This window comes from Schistocerca nitens, chromosome 6 (assembly GCF_023898315.1).
Source record: "Schistocerca nitens isolate TAMUIC-IGC-003100 chromosome 6, iqSchNite1.1, whole genome shotgun sequence".
Classification (NCBI taxonomy): Eukaryota; Metazoa; Arthropoda; class Insecta; order Orthoptera; family Acrididae; genus Schistocerca; species Schistocerca nitens.
Window position 1 is genome coordinate 143358517 of NC_064619.1, and position 19179 is coordinate 143377695.

General features: G+C 43.3%; 1 protein-coding gene and 1 pseudogene across 3 annotated transcripts in view; one reads left to right on the forward strand and one right to left on the reverse strand.

Annotated features, from left to right (window-relative positions):
• Window positions 1-19179, reverse strand: part of LOC126262258 (ERC protein 2-like) — a 637007-nt gene that overhangs the window by 596119 nt on the left and 21709 nt on the right. The gene's annotated exons all lie outside the window — the stretch shown is intronic.
• On the forward strand, window positions 15520-15637 carry LOC126263944 (5S ribosomal RNA; annotated as a pseudogene).

Sequence of the window (19179 nt, forward strand, 5' to 3'; positions counted from 1 at the left end):
GAAGAGCGAGGCCGGCTGGAGTGGTCGTGCGGTTCTAGGCTCTACAGTCTGGAGCCGAGCGACCGCCACGGTCGCAGGTTCGAATCCTGCCTCGGGCATGCATGTGTGCGATGTCCTTAGGTTAGCTAGGTTTAATTAGTTCTAAGTTCTAGGCGATTGATGACGACAGAAGTTAAGTCGCATAGTGCTCAGAGCCATTTGAACCATTTTTTGAAGAGCGAGTCCCTACACTGTCTACCCAACTACATCACAAGGAGCACCTACAGGCTGATTCCCTATGTTATACCAGCCCTTCCGCAGTGCGCCTTTAAAATTATTCGCAACGCAGTGCTCAGGCATACCTGGGAATGTTTATTTTCTACAGAACGTGTTGGCAACGTATGTACTACGGAAATTAGTAACTAATATAATGAATGCTACGGTCGCAGGTTCGAATCCTGCCTCGGGCAAGGATGTGTGTGATGTCCTTAGGTTAGTTAGGTTTAAGTAGTTCTAAGTTCTAGGGGACTGATGACCACAGATGTTGAGTCCCATAGTGCTCAGAACCATTTGAACCAACCAATATAATGAATTGAAGAAATGTACATGAACAGAATCTGCATAAATCGCCACACAGTGCACTGCGCTCAAGATAGGAATCTGATTCTTGACGATCCTGTATGGCAGGCCAGGCTTTCTTCTGAGAAAGGTCACTTCTCTCAAAGCAAGCGCTGCCCACTTTTCAGTTTGTAGACAGATCATACTCCTGGAAACAGAAAACTACCAAAGAAAGTGAGTACTGTAGTACAAATAGCCACAGACAATGGATACAAAGAAAACTTATTAAAATGCTGAACAACAAAAGCAACAAACAGAAAAGAGCGAATACACACCTTCCACCAATAGAAAGGCACAATCCTACGCAAGCAAACATACAAAACAGGAACAACACAAAGTGATAAAAAAAAAAGAAAACGAAAGACGGTTCAGAATAACATACAATTGCAAATACACACACATAATATCTGATACCTTCATTAAACTAGGTATAAAAATTGGTCACCTAGCCAACAATTCAATCTAAAAGCAACAATCCGAAAGAACCGAGCGAGGTGGCGCAGTGGTTAGCACACTGGACTCGCATTCGGGAGGACGACGGTTCAATCCCGCGTCCGGCCATCCTGATTTAGGTTTTCCGTGATTTCCCTAAATCGCTTCAGGCAAATGCCGCGATGGTTCCTTTGAAATGGCACGGCCGACTTCCTTCCCCATCCTACCCTAGTCCGATGAGACCGATGACCTCGCAGTTTGGTCTCCTCTCCCCAAACCAACCAACCAACAATCCGAAAGCAACAGAAAAAAATATATATGTCAGCAATCAAGAGTCTAACAACTAAATATATATAGGGCAAAACTGGGAAAAATTTGACACACAGATACAAAGTGCACGTAAGAGCACGGAAGTACAGAACACATCATTCGACTTTTGCCGAACACTTACACCATCATAAAATACCACCAGAGATACAGACATGCAAATCATAAAAATAAATAACAAAAAACACCTTCTCACCCTACAATAATAATACCACATTCATAAAACCATAACACAAAAGGAACATTCATAAATGATCAAATCAACCTAGCTAACCACACACTTTTCACATAAACGGACCACTTAGTATATTTTATTAAATACAGACATATGAATGCGATCGAAGAACACCGAATTCAAGAAGACCAGCGCTAGTTGAAATGGTTCAAATGGCTCTGAGCACTATGGGACTTAACTGCTGAGGTCATTAGTCCCCTAGAACTTAGAACTATTTAAACCTAACTAACCTAAGGACAACACACACATCCATGCCCGAGGCAGGATTCGAACCTGCGCCGTAGCGGCCGCGTGGCTCCAGACTGTAGCGCCTAGAACCGGTCGGCCACTTCGGCCGGCCCAGCGCTAGTCAATGCTAAACAAATGATGAACTCAAACTGTGGCGTTCCAATGTCTGGAAACAACACCAAGTTTCACGATTACAGAGAAGCCTCCTGGTTTCAAACAATAATGTGAAGTGTGGACGACATTAAACGGAATACACGCTGACCATGAGATAAGTGCCGACGCCCTTCATAAATGAGGGAAGATACCGTCTCCAAAATGTGACTGCACAATCGAGAAGTAAACAGCGCGACATATATTGGAGGAATGTCCAGATCAAGCTTGCAAGGGACCCTTCACCGATTTCCTTGTAACAACAGATAAGGCGATTCATTATATTTGCTGTATGGATGTCAATTTGTAACTAACGAAAGTTTCGTTCGTAATACGTACATATGCACATGAATTACATATGTGCTGATCGGCGACAACATTATGACCAGCCGGCTGGAGTGGCCGAGCGGTTCTAGGCGCTACAGTATGGAACCGCGCGACCGCTACGGTCGCAGGTTCGAATCCTGCCTCGGGCATGGATGTGTGTGATGTCCTTAGGTTAGTTAGGTTTAAGTAGTTATAAGTTGTAGGGGACCGATAACCTCAGATGTTAAGTCCCATAGTGCTCAGAGCCATTTGAACCATTATGACCATCTACCTAATAGCCGGTATGTCCACCTTTGGCACGAAATAACAGCAGCGACGCGTCGTGGCATGGAAGCAATGCGGCTTTGGTAGGTCGCAGGAGGGAGTTAGCACCACACCTTCACTCAAAAATCACCTAACTCAAGTAATTTTCGGAAATGACGACGACGAGCTTCGACGCTACGTTGTCACATTCCAGATGTGTTGGATCGTTCTCAGATCTGACCAAATGGTCATCGTCACGAAGGGGTCTCCGATAGTCCTTCGGTGTCTTGGTGTCTTGCACGAGCTCTACTGGACCGAAGAATGCCCACGTGAATGTTCCCAGAGTATAATGGAGCCCTGCCAGCTTGTCTCCGTCCCGCAGTACAGGCGCCAAGGAGCTGTTCCCCTGGAGGAGGACAGATTCGCGCCTTCCCATCGGCATGAAGAAGAAGGTATCGGGATTCATCAGATCCTGCAACGCTCTGCCAGTGCGCCAACGTCCAGTGCCGATGGTCACATGCTCATTTCAGTCGTAGTTGCCGATGTCGTGCTGTTAACATTGGTACATGCTTCAGTGGTCAGCTGCGGAGGCCCACCGTTCGGAGTGTTCGGCGCAGTGTGTGTTCAGACACACTTGTATTCTGCTCAGCATTTAAGTCTGATGTTAGTTTCACGACAGTTCGCCACCTATCCTGTTTTGTCAGTATGCCCAGCCTACGACGTCCGACACCTGAAATGACGGGTGGCCGCCTAACCCGACGACGTCCGGACGTTCGCCACATGTTGCAGACACTCATCACAGCACTCCTCAAACATCGGACAAGTCGTGCAGTTTCTGAAACGTTCGTGCTGAGCCTCTGGGCCATCATATTCTGCCCTCGGTGTAACTCAGATAGATCGCGCGCCTTCCCCATTCTACAGACGGACAGCACTCTCACTGACAATACATGCACCGTATCTTTGACTAGCAAGCAGTAATACCTCGCCAGGTGACGCTGTTATCGTGTGAACGGGTTTATACCTATGGTAGGTTGGTGGTTATAATGTTCTGGCTGATCAGTATAATGATGCATGCCATACTATACGTAAATAAATGGACAATGACAACACCTCTATCTATGTCTCCCCTTTTCCCAGTTTCTTTCCCTATAATTTGTGCCCCCCTCCCTCCCCGAACTGTAGCAAACACGCTCGACCCCCTCCCCCCCCCCCCCCCACCGCCCAACTCTACTGACATCTCTGCTGAACATCTGAAACAATTTGTCTAATTTATACTCAATTACATACATCCCCTTCCCCCCCCCCTCTCTCTCTCTCTCTCTCTCTCACACACACACACACATACACATACACGATTACGAAAGGGAACGGAGAAAAACGAGCATTCGCAAGGTTGGCAATACTTACAATTTTATTCAGAAAACAAATGAACAATTACAAACAACGTGATGAGTGCGTAACAGGTGATACTACAATTCACTTCTCTAGAACTTGGAAAAACCACCAGCGTAAGAAAAAGATGGTTCATAAAAGGACGAATAATTGCGAAAAGTGAATGGACAATCAGCTTTTTACGACTTCAACCTTTGCTAACAGCGAAGTAGAAAGCAGTAGATTTCAAAACATATAAACAAGAGGCAAAAACACCGTAAGTAATCTGTACGCTAATTTTATAAAGATAAAGATTTTAAACTGTAAGTATCAAAACGTAGAGAACGTATTTCCAGAATGTCGACAGAAAATGATTTAAAATTAAAAGCGAAAATCATCTGGTGAAAAACACTCTTTAACTCCAGTAAGCTTCAGACGAAAAAACCAATAGTAGCTGACATCCTTTGATAAGTTTTCGCTTTACTACATGTGACAAGCTTACTGTTCAGTGGACTTGGTCGTGCTGCCTGATTGACTGAGCGACTATGGTAAATGTTGATTACAGGGTAGCAGCGAGATGAGGAGAGATGCTATGTGGTGTGGCACTGGAGGCACATTGGCAATCTTCATGTGTTTCCTTTTTTTTTTAGATATGTATAGTTTCATTATATATAATTTTGAGATTTATTTGTTCCAATTTTAATTTATTTTTATATTACGGTAACTTATGAATCAGTGGGAATATTTTTTTCTGGCCCTTCGTATGAAATACCATTTTTGGAGAGAGAGCATTGTTTCGATCCTGTCGTTACGGTGTAAGAGTGCCATGTCTGATTTTATATCAGTGTGGTAAAGGTATTATTATACAAAGTGCCCTGTAGAATCGGTAGTCACTCTTTAACGTTCTTGGCGCTAATGTGAAAAATTTCTGGCAGTGTCAAGCAACCTGAAGCTGCAGATTTTAAATTTTAATTTAAATTTTAATTCATATATCCGTCAACTATAATACTTCCCTTTCTCCACTGTCGCTGTTTTTAGTTTCTTTTAAACTGTACTCTTTGTTTAAAGGCTATTTTTAATTCCATGTTTATATAAACATGTTTCTAATTTTGTGCGTATTTTATACTTTTCATTTTCTATACCTAAAGGCAGAGTGGGTTGCTCGGTCTTCTGTCTTTAGCCTTACAACCAAGGACAACCTCCCGAAAACGTTTGTCGGACTGGTTGATGGGAATGAGCTATTTTTAATTTCATTCCGGGACAGTATGTTCCAGACAAAAATATGAAAGTGTGTGTGTAAGTGCTTTTGTTTGTGCATGTACAGAGCATGGTCGATGACTTATCCCCCTTATATACTATACACATGTCGCTACCAATCGGCGACAGTAATCCGGTCATGACAAGCTATGTTAAGCCATTTTCTGTCTGTATTGTAAGATTAACTCTCCAGTGTACGAATGTATAGTGTATTGCGTGTTTGTATGCCTGTATTGTTCTCTCTTGATAATTTTATTGGCAGTGCATATAATTAGAAAACCCTTCAGCGCAGGTACGAGGCAATAAGGCCAAGCCCCACGTGCACATGGGCGTCGGCCCCCTTGTAACGGCACGTGGTGCTCTGCCTGGTGGGAGGCGGCAGAGGCAGACAGAAATAAGCGGGCACGGCGCCAACTAGCCGCTACCCCCCCCCCCCCCCCCCCGCCACCGTCCCAACAACGACAACGGCAGCGGCCACCTGCCACCTGCCATTCAGGCGTGCGCCCGCTGCACCTGACCGTCTCCCAGTCCCTCCGCTCGGCTTGAAGCAGCACGCTCTGCTTGCCTTCGGTACCCGTGGTGCAAGGGTTTGTTCGAAGAGCGATGTTTGACAGTCGGTAAGGCCAGTATTACGCTATCAAATTTCTTTGTCCAAATATCTTTGTCAAAGAAGTTTGATGGTGTAACAGGGAACTTTGTCAAATGTCGTCAAATATTTGATCAAATCTAGGGCCTCGCTGTAGATTTGGTCAAAGAAGTCGCTTGTCTTCTGTTCAATGCAATGTGACATATTACCACGTGGAGCGCTGGCATCGCTGCAGCGTTCTGTTATCTGTAGTGTTTTTATAAACATTGCCAGTAAATACAATTGGTGTGTACCGACAACTAAAAACTTAATCGATATGTATGAAGCTGATGAGGCGCTTTACAACGTGAGGCACCCTGAATACAAAAATAGATTAATAAGATTGGAGACCTGACCTGACCTGAAATAACCTAACTTTCTTCTGTAGCAAGGAATCGTAGTGTTACAGTGAGCCTGTCTTCTGCAGGTATAGTAGTTATTAAGTGAGTATTGTGCTTTGTGATATGAGGATACACTTCACTGACCACATATAGAAATGTGTGCTCATCCATTCTTAAGTAAATGATGTACGACCTGACGTCCTCCACTATAAGCTCACGTAACAAGTTTTGTTGAATGCTTTTATCGTGTCGTTGTAAAACCCACGGCTTCATCCAGGTCCGTTTCCTTTTTTCCCCCGCTTCTCTTCCGCATATGCACACAGTGCAATTGTGGTACATGCAACTGCTGCGGTTAATAACAAGTTGTTGTTGTCAGCCATCTTGTACTTTGACGAAAAATATGATGACAGTGTAATACCCCTCTTTAGCTCCACGTCAAAGGTCTTTGTCAAATATATTTGACGAATATCTAATCACATCTTTGACAAAGAAATTTGATAGCGTAATGCCGGCCTAACAGTTGACAACCTGACCCTTCTGCGCATGCGCAGAGCCGAATAATTTGAAGTCACTTGATATCTTCATATCGTTTGCAATTTGGCCACGCGTAGCGCTAGATGTCAACGCAGATATATATGTCGTGTGACTAGGGCCTCCCGTTGGGCAGACCTTTCGTCGTGTACAAGTCTTTCGATTTGACGCCACTTCGGCGACTTGCGCGTCGATGGGGATGAAATGAAGATGATTACGACAACACAACACCCAGTCCCTGAGCACAGAAAATCTCCGAACCAGCCGGGAACAGAACCCGGGCCATTAGGATTGACAGTCTGTCGCGCTGACCACTCAGCTACGGGCGGCGGACGTCAACATAGAATAGATCAGAAGCTTATCGGCCGCATTAAGTGGTTTTCCTACCATAACTTGTGTGCAATGCTAATATGAAGTTTTAAAAGCACTAGCGCATTGAAGAACCTATAAGCTTTGTCAGGAAATGACATGGCGCGGGTTAAGATAGCTTCTGACTGCAAATATGGAACTTATATAGTTCCAATTCAAACTATTTTTTAGTGATGTGTAATATGTAGGACGATAAAATACCGTTAGGTGGATGTTTTACAGTGTGAGATTTCGTTGTAACACGCACATGCGTCGCCTGACTCTGGTAAAGCAACTTTATCGCCAATTTACAGCACTGAAAGGTGTTATACACGCTTATATGCGCATATAGAAACTACTTACAGCAAATCTGGAAGAATATACTTGCTGTATACTGTGACAGGGAACAGCACGCGTTTTTCATCACACACTTCAATATCACGACATTTTGTCTTACAATGCAAAGATGTTAGCTGCCACAAGGATTCTGGACACTTTAAAGATGCTGAGATACATTACTCTTATGGAATTCTTAGCTCTGCATAATAGAACACTGGCATGAAATTAATTATTTTAATTAAAAGAAAAAGTGTAACTATGACGATTATTACTAACAATAACTTACAGGTATTGGCAGGTTTAAATTATTGCATGACGTACCTTAATCAAATAATTTTTCTGCGAAAGTTACAGCTAGAGGTGAGCCTGCATAAAATATATTTTTCAGTTTGCTGTTATCACATCAATATACTGGTTTTCACATCCTGCGCTTTAATCTTAACATGTATAACGGGCAACTGGGTATGCGACGTGCGAGTTAGGTCCACATGAACGTTCTTGCTTCCTATATTCTTTCTTTTTAGTTTCTTTTACTCCCTCTCAGACTGTTTTCTTAGTGTCTTTTGTAATTATAATCAATGTTTGTGTTCTTAAAGCTTGTATTTCCGTAACATGCGGTCACATATTGCGTGCCTTCAGTATTTGGTCACGTGTATGTTTACACCATACGTAACTGGAACTCCACTGCCTTTTACAATTTGACTTACAATGTATTGATTATACTACATAGTTTATCTGTTTCTTTAATCTAATCCAACAATTTTTTGTAGGTTAGTCTGTCGCTGTAAGCGTTTACGATACGCAGGACAGAGCATGGACAACGTCCGTTGCACATAGTCACCGGTACAATAAGAAATGTTCTGAGTTTATGAGCTAAAAGGAATTCGTTAAACTTCGGTTACATGATAAATCAGTCTAATCTAAAAGCCGTAAATTCAGCTAAATACCTAGGTATTACAATTGTTGTTGTTGTGGTCTTCAGTCCTGAGACTGGTTTGATGCAGCTCTCCATGCTACTCTATCCTGTGCAAGCTGCTTCATCTCCCAGTACCTACTGCAACCTACATCCTTCTGAATCTGCTTGGTGTATTCATCTCTTGGTCTCTCTCTACGATTTTTACCCTCCACGCTGCCCTCCAATACTACATTGGTGATCCCTTGATGCCTCAGAACATGTCCTACCAATCGATCCCTTCTTCTAGACAAGTTGTGCCACAAACTTCTCTTCTCCCCAATCCTATTCAACACCTCATTAGTTATGTGATCTAACCATCTAATCTTCAGCATTCTTCTGTAGCACCACATTTCGAAAGCTTCTATTCTCTTCTTGTCTAAACTCGATGTTAACAGATTTCTCTTCTTCAGAAACGCTTTCCTTCCCATTGCCAGTTTACATTTTATATCCTCTCTACTTCGACCATCATCAGTTATTTTGCTCCCCAAATAGCAAAACTCCTTTACTACTTTAAGTGTCTCATTTCCTAATCTAATACCCTCAGCATCACCCGACTTAATTCGACTACATTCCATTATCCTCGTTTTGCTTTTGTTGATGTTCATCTTATATCCTCCTTTCAAGACACTATCCATTCCGTTCAACTGCTCTTCCAGGTCCTTTGTTGTCTCTGACAGAATTACAATGTCATCGGCGAACCTTACAGTTTTTATTTCTTCTCCATGGATTTTAATACCTACTCCGAATTTTTCTTTTGTTTCCTTCACTGCTTGCTCAATATACAGATTGAATAACATCGGGGAGAGGCTACAACCCTGTCTCACTCCCTTCCCAACCACTGCTTCCCTTTCATGCCCCCTCAACTCTTATAACTGCCATTTGGTTTCTATACAAATTGTAAATAGATTTTCGTTCCCTGAATTTTACCCCTGCCACCTTCAGAATTTGAAAGAGAGTATTCCAGTTAACATTGTCAAAAGCTTTTTCTAAGTCTACAAATGCTAGAAACGTAGGTTTGCCTTTCCTTAACCTAGCTTCTAAGATAAGTCGTAGGGTCAGTATTGCCTCACGTGTTCCAATATTTCTACGGAATCCAAACTGATCTTCCCATAGGTCGGCTTCTAATAGTTTTTCCATTCGTCTGTAAAGAATTCGCGTTAGTATTTTGCAGCCGTGACTTATTAAACTTATAATTCGGTATTTTTCACATCTGTCAACACCTGCTTTCTTTGGGATTGGAATTATTATATTCTTCTTGAAGTGTGAGGGTATTTCGCCAGTCTCATACATTTTGCTCACCACATGGTAGAGTTTTGTCAGGACTGGCTCTCCCAAGGCCGTCAGTAGTTGTAATGGAATGTTGTCTACTCCCGGGGCCTTGTTTCGACTCAGGTTTTTCAGTGCTCAGTCAAACTCTTCACGCAGTATCATATCTCCCATTTCATCTTCATCTACATCCTCTTCCATTTCCATAATATTGTCCTCAAGTACATCGCCCTTGTATAGACCCTCTATATACTCCTTCCACCTTTCTGCTTTCCTTTCTTTGCTTAGAACTGGGTTGCCATCTGAGTGCTTGATATTCATACAAGTGGTTCTCTTTTCTACATTCTTACATTTGTCCTCTAGCCATCCCTGTTTAGCCATTTTGCACTTCCTGTCGATCTCATTTTAGAGACGTTTGTATTCCTTTTTGCGTGCTTCATTTACTACATTTTTATATTTTCTCCTTTCATCAATTAAATTCAATAATTCTTCTGTTACCCAAGGATTTCTACTAGCCCTCGTCGTTTTACCTACTTGATCCTCTGCTGCCTTCACTATTTCATCCCTCAAAGCTACCCATTCTTCTTCTACTGTATTTCTTTCCCCCATTCCTGCCATTTGTTCCCTTACGCTCTCCCTGAAATTCTGTGCAACCTCTGGTTTAGTTAGTTTATCCAGGTCCCATCTCCTTAAATTCGCACCTTTTTGCAGTTTCTTCAGTTTTAATCTACAGTTCATAACCAATAGATTGTGGTCAGAGTCCACATCTGCCCCTGGAAATGTCTTACAATTAAAAACCTGGTTCCAAAATGTCTGTCTTACCATTATACAATCTATCTGATACCTTCTAGTATCTCCAGGATTCTTCCATCTATACAACCTTCTTTTATGATCCTTGAACCAAGTGTTAGCTATGATTAAGTTGTGCTCTGTGCAAAATTCTACCAGGCGGCTTCCTCTTTCATTTCTTAGCCCCAATCCATATTCACCTACTACGTTTCCTTCTCTCCCTTTTCCTACTACCGAATTCCAGTCACCCATGACTATTAAATTTTCGTCTCCCTTCACTATCTTAATAATTTCTTTTATTTCATCATACATTTCTTCAATTTCTTCGTCATCTGCAGAGCTAGTTGGCATTGTACTACTGTAGTTGGCGTGAGCTTCGTGTCTATCTTGGCCACAATAATGCGTTCACTATGCTGTTTGTAGTAGCTTACCCGCATTCCTATTTTTTTATTATTCATTATTAAACCTACTCCTGCATTACCCCTACTTGACTTTGTATTTATAACCCTGTATTCGCCTGACTAAAAGTCTTGTTCATCCTGCCACCGAACTTCACTAATTCCCACTATATCTAACTTTAACCTATCCATTTACCTTTTTAAATTTTCTAACCTACCTGCCCGATTACAATTACAAACAACTTTAATTGGAAAGAACACATAGAATATGTTATGGGGAAGGCTAACCAAAGGCTGCGTTTTACAGGCAGGACACTTAGAAAATGTGACAGACCTACCAAGGAGACTGCCTACAGTACGCTTGTCCGTCCTCTTTTAGAATACTGCTGCGCGATGTGGGATTCTTACCAGATAGGACTGACAGAGTACCTCGAAAAAGTTCAAAGAAAGGTAGCAAGTTTTGTATTATCGCGAAATATGGGAGAGAGTGTCACAGAAATGATACAGGATTTGGGCTGGAAATCATTAAAAGAAAGGCGTTTTTCGTTGCGACGGAATCTTCTCACGAAATTCCAATCACCATCTTTCTCCTCCGAATGCGAAAATATTTTGTTGACATCGGCCTACATAGGGAGGAACGATCACCACGACAAAATAAGGGAAATCAGAGGTCGTACGGAAAGATATAGGTGTTCATTCTTTCCGCGCGCTATACGAGATTGGAATAATAGAGAATGAACCCTCTGCCAGGCACTTAATTGTGATTTGCAGAGTCTCGATGTAGATGTAGAGTTTCAGGGCCTAATTCTGCGAGTAAATCCAGATAAAAGTTAATTCTCTTCAAATAATAAGTTCATTGCATTCAGATAATGTCGAGTTTAAGACAGATTACAGTTTAAATTATATGAATTTAAATGACTTTCCTATTAAAATCATTTCACTGATATGAGCTGTGGACTAATTACAGCTGTTTGTTTGTTCCTTTTCCAGGCGGACTCCCAGGACATTCCGTAGGTTATGCTGTTTCCGTAGGTTATGCTCTGCTTGTATTAGGGGTGTAATCTGTTAACACTTCCTTAATTCTAAAACAAACTGAGGGAAGACTTCTGTAATCAGTACAATGTACAGTAAATGTTATTCCGCAAATTTCATTATTTTGAAATGTTGGAATTTGTTATAGAAAATATTCTGTCAATGAACAGAAATAATAAAAACAACACCTTGCGCAAAATACGCTTGAAATGGCCTAACGACGATATATTTACCGTGTTAATAGGAAAAAACTCTCCAAAATACTATTTAAGTACTCAATTCAAGAAAGGTATAGATTGAGTGATACCGAATATTTACAGTAAATGAATACCGTAGGAAATATCATGAGAAATCGCGCGCCCTTTGAAACACTAGATTTGTTGAGAAAGTTTCGGGAAAGTTTGGTTATCTGAAGAAGAAACCACATACCAGACAATAGTGCGACCGATTCTAAAATATTACTCCAGCGTTTGGAATCCTTAAAAAGTGAGTACGACAGGAGACGTCGAACGAATTTAAGAGACACTTTTCTAGGATTAAAACAGACCAATAAAGCCCATGTGAAAGTGTATCGGAGATGGTCGGGTGCCTTAAATGGATATCTTCGGAAGAAAGGTGCAGTTGTTCTAGTGAAACTCAGTTGGATAAATCTTGACAACCGATATTTGATAATATTGGTTCAAATGGTTCAAATGGCTCTGTGCACTATGGGACTTTACTGCTGAGGTCATCAGTCCCCTAGAACTTAGAACTACTTAAACCTAACTAACCTAAGGACATCACACACATCCATGCCCGAGGCAGGATTCGAACCGGCGACCATAGCGGTCTCGCGGTTCCAGACTGTAGCGCCTAGAACCGCTCGGCCACTCCGGCCGGCGAAAATTGTTAATTAAAATAAATGACGGCGAACTGTATATGAATCCTGCAGAAGAAATGCTATCTAAATAACCTGCTAGCCTCGTGTTCCAATCGCCGTGACAAACAACGCCATTAAGCGAGTAAATTTCTGCTAGTTTGGTGAGCTACAAGCGTGATCACATGAGATGACAGTGGGTGCTATGGCTTAATGACGCCGTATGTAGTTGGCAGGAAAAGGCGTTAGTGAAATCGGAGCATCTAGACTCTAGAGGTGTGACGTTTCAGAAACAGGCCCTTAATATCAAACGAGAATGGTTAATTGGAGGCTAGACTTTGAAGCTGGAGAGCACTGGCAGTGCCCGACCTGCTGTTCGCAATTAACGGCCCTTTGGTGTGAAAGGGCAGATTTTTGAAACTATTCTATGAGAAATACGAGAGCTGTAACAAAGATGTAGAACCTGAGAGACTGGATTTTTCCATATGATCATGCAGCACGTCGCACGTTCGCAACTAAATAATAACCACTGCTACTCTGAATGTGTGCTGTGTCCAGCAAATGGCAACTGAATCTACAGTATCTGTAAATAAATTGGCATCAGAAGGAAGAAATATTCTGTATTCTGTGAATGTGGAGCATCAGCTATTAACCGGCAAGAGTCAATGCTTTAGGTGAAACATTTTGGCCTCTTAGCTCAAAGCGATGTATCGTCGAATGAAAACATGAGTTTTGCAGGGCAACGGTAAATATAAATACTCTGACGTGTAATGACGACAGCACAGCATAGTGTTGTGTTTTTAAGTCGCTGCCGGCCACTGTGGCCGAGCGGTTCTAGGCGCTTCAGTCTGGAACCGCGCTGCTGCTACAGTCGCAGGTTCGAATCCTGCCTCGTGCATGCATGTGTGTGCTGTTGTTAGGTTAGTTAGGTTTAAGTAGTTCTAAGTCTAGGGGACTGATGACCTCAGATGTTAAGTCCCATAGTGCTTAGAGACATTTTAACCATTTTTTTTAAGTCGCAACGTCAGAAATTTGCAGCAAAATACAGGGAGACTTACGTGGAATCAACGCTTGGTGAACACAGACAGCTGACCAACTCTACAATCTAAGACAAAGGAAATGACAAACCACTAAGGACTTATCCAATTAGGACGGAAATCGGTAGATGTGATTTGAATCCACAGACAAAGAAATCATTAAAATTAAAAAAAAATTGGATGGTTTATTCAAGAGAGAGAGCTTTGTAAATTGGGCAAGTCAATAACATGTTGGTCCAACTGTGGCCCCTACCCAAGCAGTTATTGGGCTTGGTATTTATTGACAGAGTTGTTGGACGTCCTCCTGAGGGATATCAAGCCAGATTCTGTCCATTCGACTCGTCAGATCGTCAAAATCCCGAGCTGGATGGAGGGCCCTGCTCATAATGATCCAAACATTCTGAACTGGGGACAGATCAGGCGAGTGACCTTGGTGGACAGGGTGGGGTTTGACAAGCACAAAGACAAGCAGTAGAAACTCTCGCCATGTGCGGGCAGGCATTATATGGCTGGAATGTAGGCCCAGGGTGACTTGCTATGAAGGGCAACAACACGAGGCGTTGGATATCGTCGACTTACAGCCGTGCTGCAAGAGTGCCGCGGACGATATTCAAAGGGGTCCTGCTATGAAATGAAATCTTCCCCCAGAACCTCACTCCCGGTTGTCAGGCCGTATTGACGGGCGACAGTCAGGCTGGTATCCCACCGCTGTCGGGGGCTCGTTTCGAAGGAAGACTCCTCACTGAAGGCAATTCTACTCCAGTCAATGAGATTCCAGGCCAAAGACGTGTCTGGAGACGCCGTGGACGCGTTGTTATACCAATCTGAATGACGTCCGCTATACGACCCGTCAACCAGGAGTGATGGTGTGCGGTGCCATTTCATTTCATAGCAAGATCACTTTGGTTGTCATCCGCGGGACCCTTACAGCGCAGCACGATATTCTACTCTCCGTTTTGTCGCCCTTCATGGCAAGCTAGCTCAGGCTAGCATTTCAGCAAGATAGCGTCCCCCCACCCCTTTCCCGCACAAAGCGAGAGTTTCTACTGTTTGTCTTCGTGCTTTTTAAATCCTACCTTGACCAACAAGGATCTCTTCCCTACTGAGAACGTTTGGAGCACTATGGACAGTCCCTCCAGCAAGCTCGTTATTTTGACAGGGCGAGACTTTCTACTGCTTGTCTTCGTGCTTGCCAAACCCCACCTTGACCACCAACATCACCAGATCTCTCCCCAACTGAAAACGTTTGGAGCATTATGGACAGGCCCTCCAACCAACTCGTTATTTTGACATTCTGAAGCGCCAATTGGACAGAATCTGGCAGGATATCCCTCAGGAGGACATCCAACAAGTCTGTCAGTCAATACCAAGCCGAATAGCCCAGAGGTGGACCAACGTGCTACTGACTTGCTCTTGAAGCTTTTTCTCTTCATCGAATCATCCAATTTTGCTGAAACAGTAACAATTTGTTTGTCTGTACGTGCACATTACATCTACTGATTTCTGTCCCATTCGAATTATTCCTTCGTAGTGCGTCTTTTTTTTTTTTTTTTTTTTTTTTTTTGTCTTCGCGTGAATAGAAATTAGGTTTTGAGCATAAATGAGCAGAAAAGTCGATTATTGTTGGATTACACGATTGGCGAGCACTCGCTGGAAATAGTCACAATCGTAAAATAGCTAGAAGTATGCCTCCCGAGATACTTCAAGGGGACAACTACATGCAACCAACTGTAGAAAAGGCAGGTACCAGGAAAGGAAATGTAATTTATCCATAAAGGCAAGTAGCTTACAGAACCTTTGTCCGTCCGATTTTAGACTACTGCTTGTCTTTCTGGGCCAACGGCCTTGGCACAGTGGTAACACCGGTTCCCGTCAGATCACCGAAGTTAAGCACTGTCGGACTGGGCTAGCACTTGGATTGGTGACCATCCGTTAGGCCGAACGCTGTTGGCAAGCGGGGTGCACTCAGCCCTTGTGAGGCAAACTGAGGAGCTACTTATTTGATAAGTAGCGGCTCCGGTCTCGTAAACTGACAGACGTCCGGGAGAGCGGTGTGCTGACCACATGCCCCTCCGTATCCGCATTCAGTGACGCCTTTGGTCTGAGGACGACTTGGGGGCCGATCGGAACCGTTGAGCCTTCCAAGGCCCATTCGAACGGATTTTTTTGTCACTCTGGAGACCTCTTCGAGTACGACTGATAAAGGAAATTGAGAAAATCCAAAAAAGAGCAGCAACAATTTGTTGAGACACTCATCAAATTCCAGCAGTTGACACTAGAAGAGAGGGTGTTATGCGCCACGAAGGAGTTTATTGTTAAAACTCCGAGGGTGTACGTTTCAAGAAGTCATATAATACAGGATGTCCCGTAAGTCATAGGAGCAATGGTCAATATTCTGGGATATTACAGGATTATTTGAAGCAAATAAACTTCATACGGACACATGCCCCATTTCGAATGGTTCACGAATGCTAGCAGCAATCCATCTGGCACAATGACTGTGCGCAGGGAGCTAGAAAGAACGGGTACAACGGTCGAGCAGCTCCTGACACATTTCTGCAGTCAATGCTAAGCGATGCTATGGTGCAAAGACCGATGCCACTGGACAGTGGATGACTCGAACTTTGGACTGATGAATGACTCTATACCTTGTGGAAAACCGATGGAAGAGCTTGGGTTTGGTGAGTGACTGGAGAACGTTACCTGCCACCACGTGTAGTGCCAACAGTGAGATACAGAGGGGATGGTGTTACGGTATGGGGATATTTTCCGTGGTTACGGTTTGGCCCCCTTATTGCGAAAAGGCGAAATGCAGGAGGGTATGAGTGCGTTTTACAGTACTGTGTACTGTGTACAGCAAAGGGGGAATATCAGCATGATAAAACACCATGTCATAAGGCACGATATGTGAGGCAACGATTTGCGAACAATAACATTCCTGAAATGGACTGGCCTGCCCAGAGTCCCGATCTGAACTCAATGGAACTCCTTTGGGATCAATTACAACGTCGACCTTCGCTCCAGACCACAGAATCCAACACCTCTACCTTCTCTGGTTTCGGGTCTTGAGCGAGAATCGGTTCAAATTCCTGCATATACACTGAAGCGCCAAAGAAACTGGTAGAGACATGCATATTCAAATACAGAGATGCGTAAACAAGCAGAATTCGGCGCTGCGATCGGCAACGCCTATCTGAGACAATAAGTGTTTGGCGCAGTTGTTAGATCGGTTACTGCTGCTACAAGGGCACGTTGTCAATATTTTAGTGAATTTTAACGTGGTGTTATAGTCGGCGCTCGAGCGATGGGACACAGCACCTCCATAGATAGCGATGAAGTGGCGATTGCCGGCCTGTGTGGCCGAGCGGTTCTAGGCGCTACAGTTTGGAACCGCGCGACCACTACGGTCGCATGTTCGAATCCTGCCTCGGGCATGGATGTGTGTGACGTCCTTAGGTTAGTTAGGTTTAACTAGCTCTAAGTTCTAGGGGACTGATGACCTCAGAAGTTAAGTCCCATAGTGCTCAGAGCCATTTTTTGAAGTGGCGATTTTCCTGTACGACAATTTCACGAGCGTACCGTGAGTATCAGGAATTAGGTAAAACATCAAATCTTGGACATCGCTGCGGCCCGAAAAAGATCCTGTAAGAACGGGACCAACGACGACTGAAGAGAATCGTTCAACGTGACAGAAGTGAAACCCTTCCGCAATTTGCTGCAGATTTCAATGCTGGCCCATTAACAAGTGTCAGCGTGCGAACCGTTCAATGAAACGTGATCGCACGACACAGAGCTTACGCCTCGCCTGGGTCCGTGAACACCGACATTAGACTATTGATGGTTCAAATGGCTCTGAGCACTATGGGACTTAACATCTGAGGTCATCAGTCCCCTAGAACTTAGAACTACTTAAACCTAACTAACCTAAGGACATCACACACATTCATGCCCGAAGCAGGATTCGAACCTGCGACCGTAGCGGTGGCGCGGTTCCAGACTGTAGCGCCTAGAACCGCTCGGTCACCTCGGCCGGCCCGCCACAGCAAATCAGTTTTTTAATCATTTATTTAGCCCGTCTGGCACGGCGTTCAATTATTATGTTGGCAACGGCGACAGACGTGACATATTTCAACAGAAGGTCTATACTTCGGCGGTAACTGGCACCATGTAATTTTTCCTTGCACGTGGTAAGATGCTAGGTAAATCGGCACAACAGTTCAATCGACTAGCTGGCGAAACAGCAGACGACTGAGAAATAATCGAACAACTCATTTGTCTCCTGTCTGACACTGATACCGGTATATTTTGCTTTATATCGTGCATTTTACTGTTGAGCGGTGTTATATTTAGCGGCTTGTCGTGTTCTCAGATCTGACGAGTGGATGCACGATTTCACTATCGGTGAAAAAATCTTGCACGAACTGCCAAGACCCGGTTACAGTTTTACTACAAAGCTACCGCAGGTGATAGCAAGTGTGTGTGTGTGCGTGGGGGGGAGGGAGGGGGGGCGAGAGGGAGGGAGGGCTCGTCGTGGTGGCCGAAAAATATCTCATCGAGCTGCCATCATTGATCTGGCATTTCAATAACGCCCTGAACTTCAGTTCTACAGAAAAACCGTTTATCGGAGCTTATTTCATGTGACAGCATCAGCCACGCAGTATAACTTTATCTTGTTTTTGAGAAAACTGGTTACTCCCTGATAAAACCAGTCGAGTGAAACGAATTAAAAATGTTATTAGGGCCGTTAAAACAAGTAAATAACATCATTTCGCTTTTCATTGTCAGTCCCTTTTTTACGCTTGACATAAGTAAACCGAAAACAAAAAAAGTTAAAAAAGAGAACGACAACCCACACATATTCTTGCAGACAGAGACAGTATGACACAGTTAATAGCGTTGAACGGCTGGTCCCGGCGGAGGTTCGAGTCCTCCCTCGGGCATGGGTGTGTGTGTGTGTTTGTCCTTAGGATAATTTAGGTTAAGCAGTGTGTAAGCTTAGGGACTGATGACCTTAGCAGTTAAGTCCCATAAGATTTCGCACACACACAATAGCGTTAAAGTATTGTAAATAGAAGGCAAATTAGAAAAATCTGCAATAGACGTAGGAAATAATACTATAGAATGAGGATATTGTTTAGCTAAACACATTTCCAACAAAATGTGTACACCGAGAAATACTAAATTAAAATTCTATTCCATAATGGCACTAGCTGAAATGTTTATATACATGTGAATGCTTAACACTGAGCTACAAGTCGGATGGTTTAAAGGTTCTTGGAAGATGGTACTTCAGAAAAATAAATTATACACGAAAAACAAAGAAAAGAGAGCTGGAAAATTAAAAACAATGAACAGATCTACCAAAACGTGAGCTATTGGAGGTAATGACGAAGGAAAGGTTATTCTTTTTTTGTGAGCTCTCCCGAGTGAAAGAAGACAAGCTAACAAAACAAATACTCATATATTTCTGGAAAAATGCTTAAACACAGCCTGGA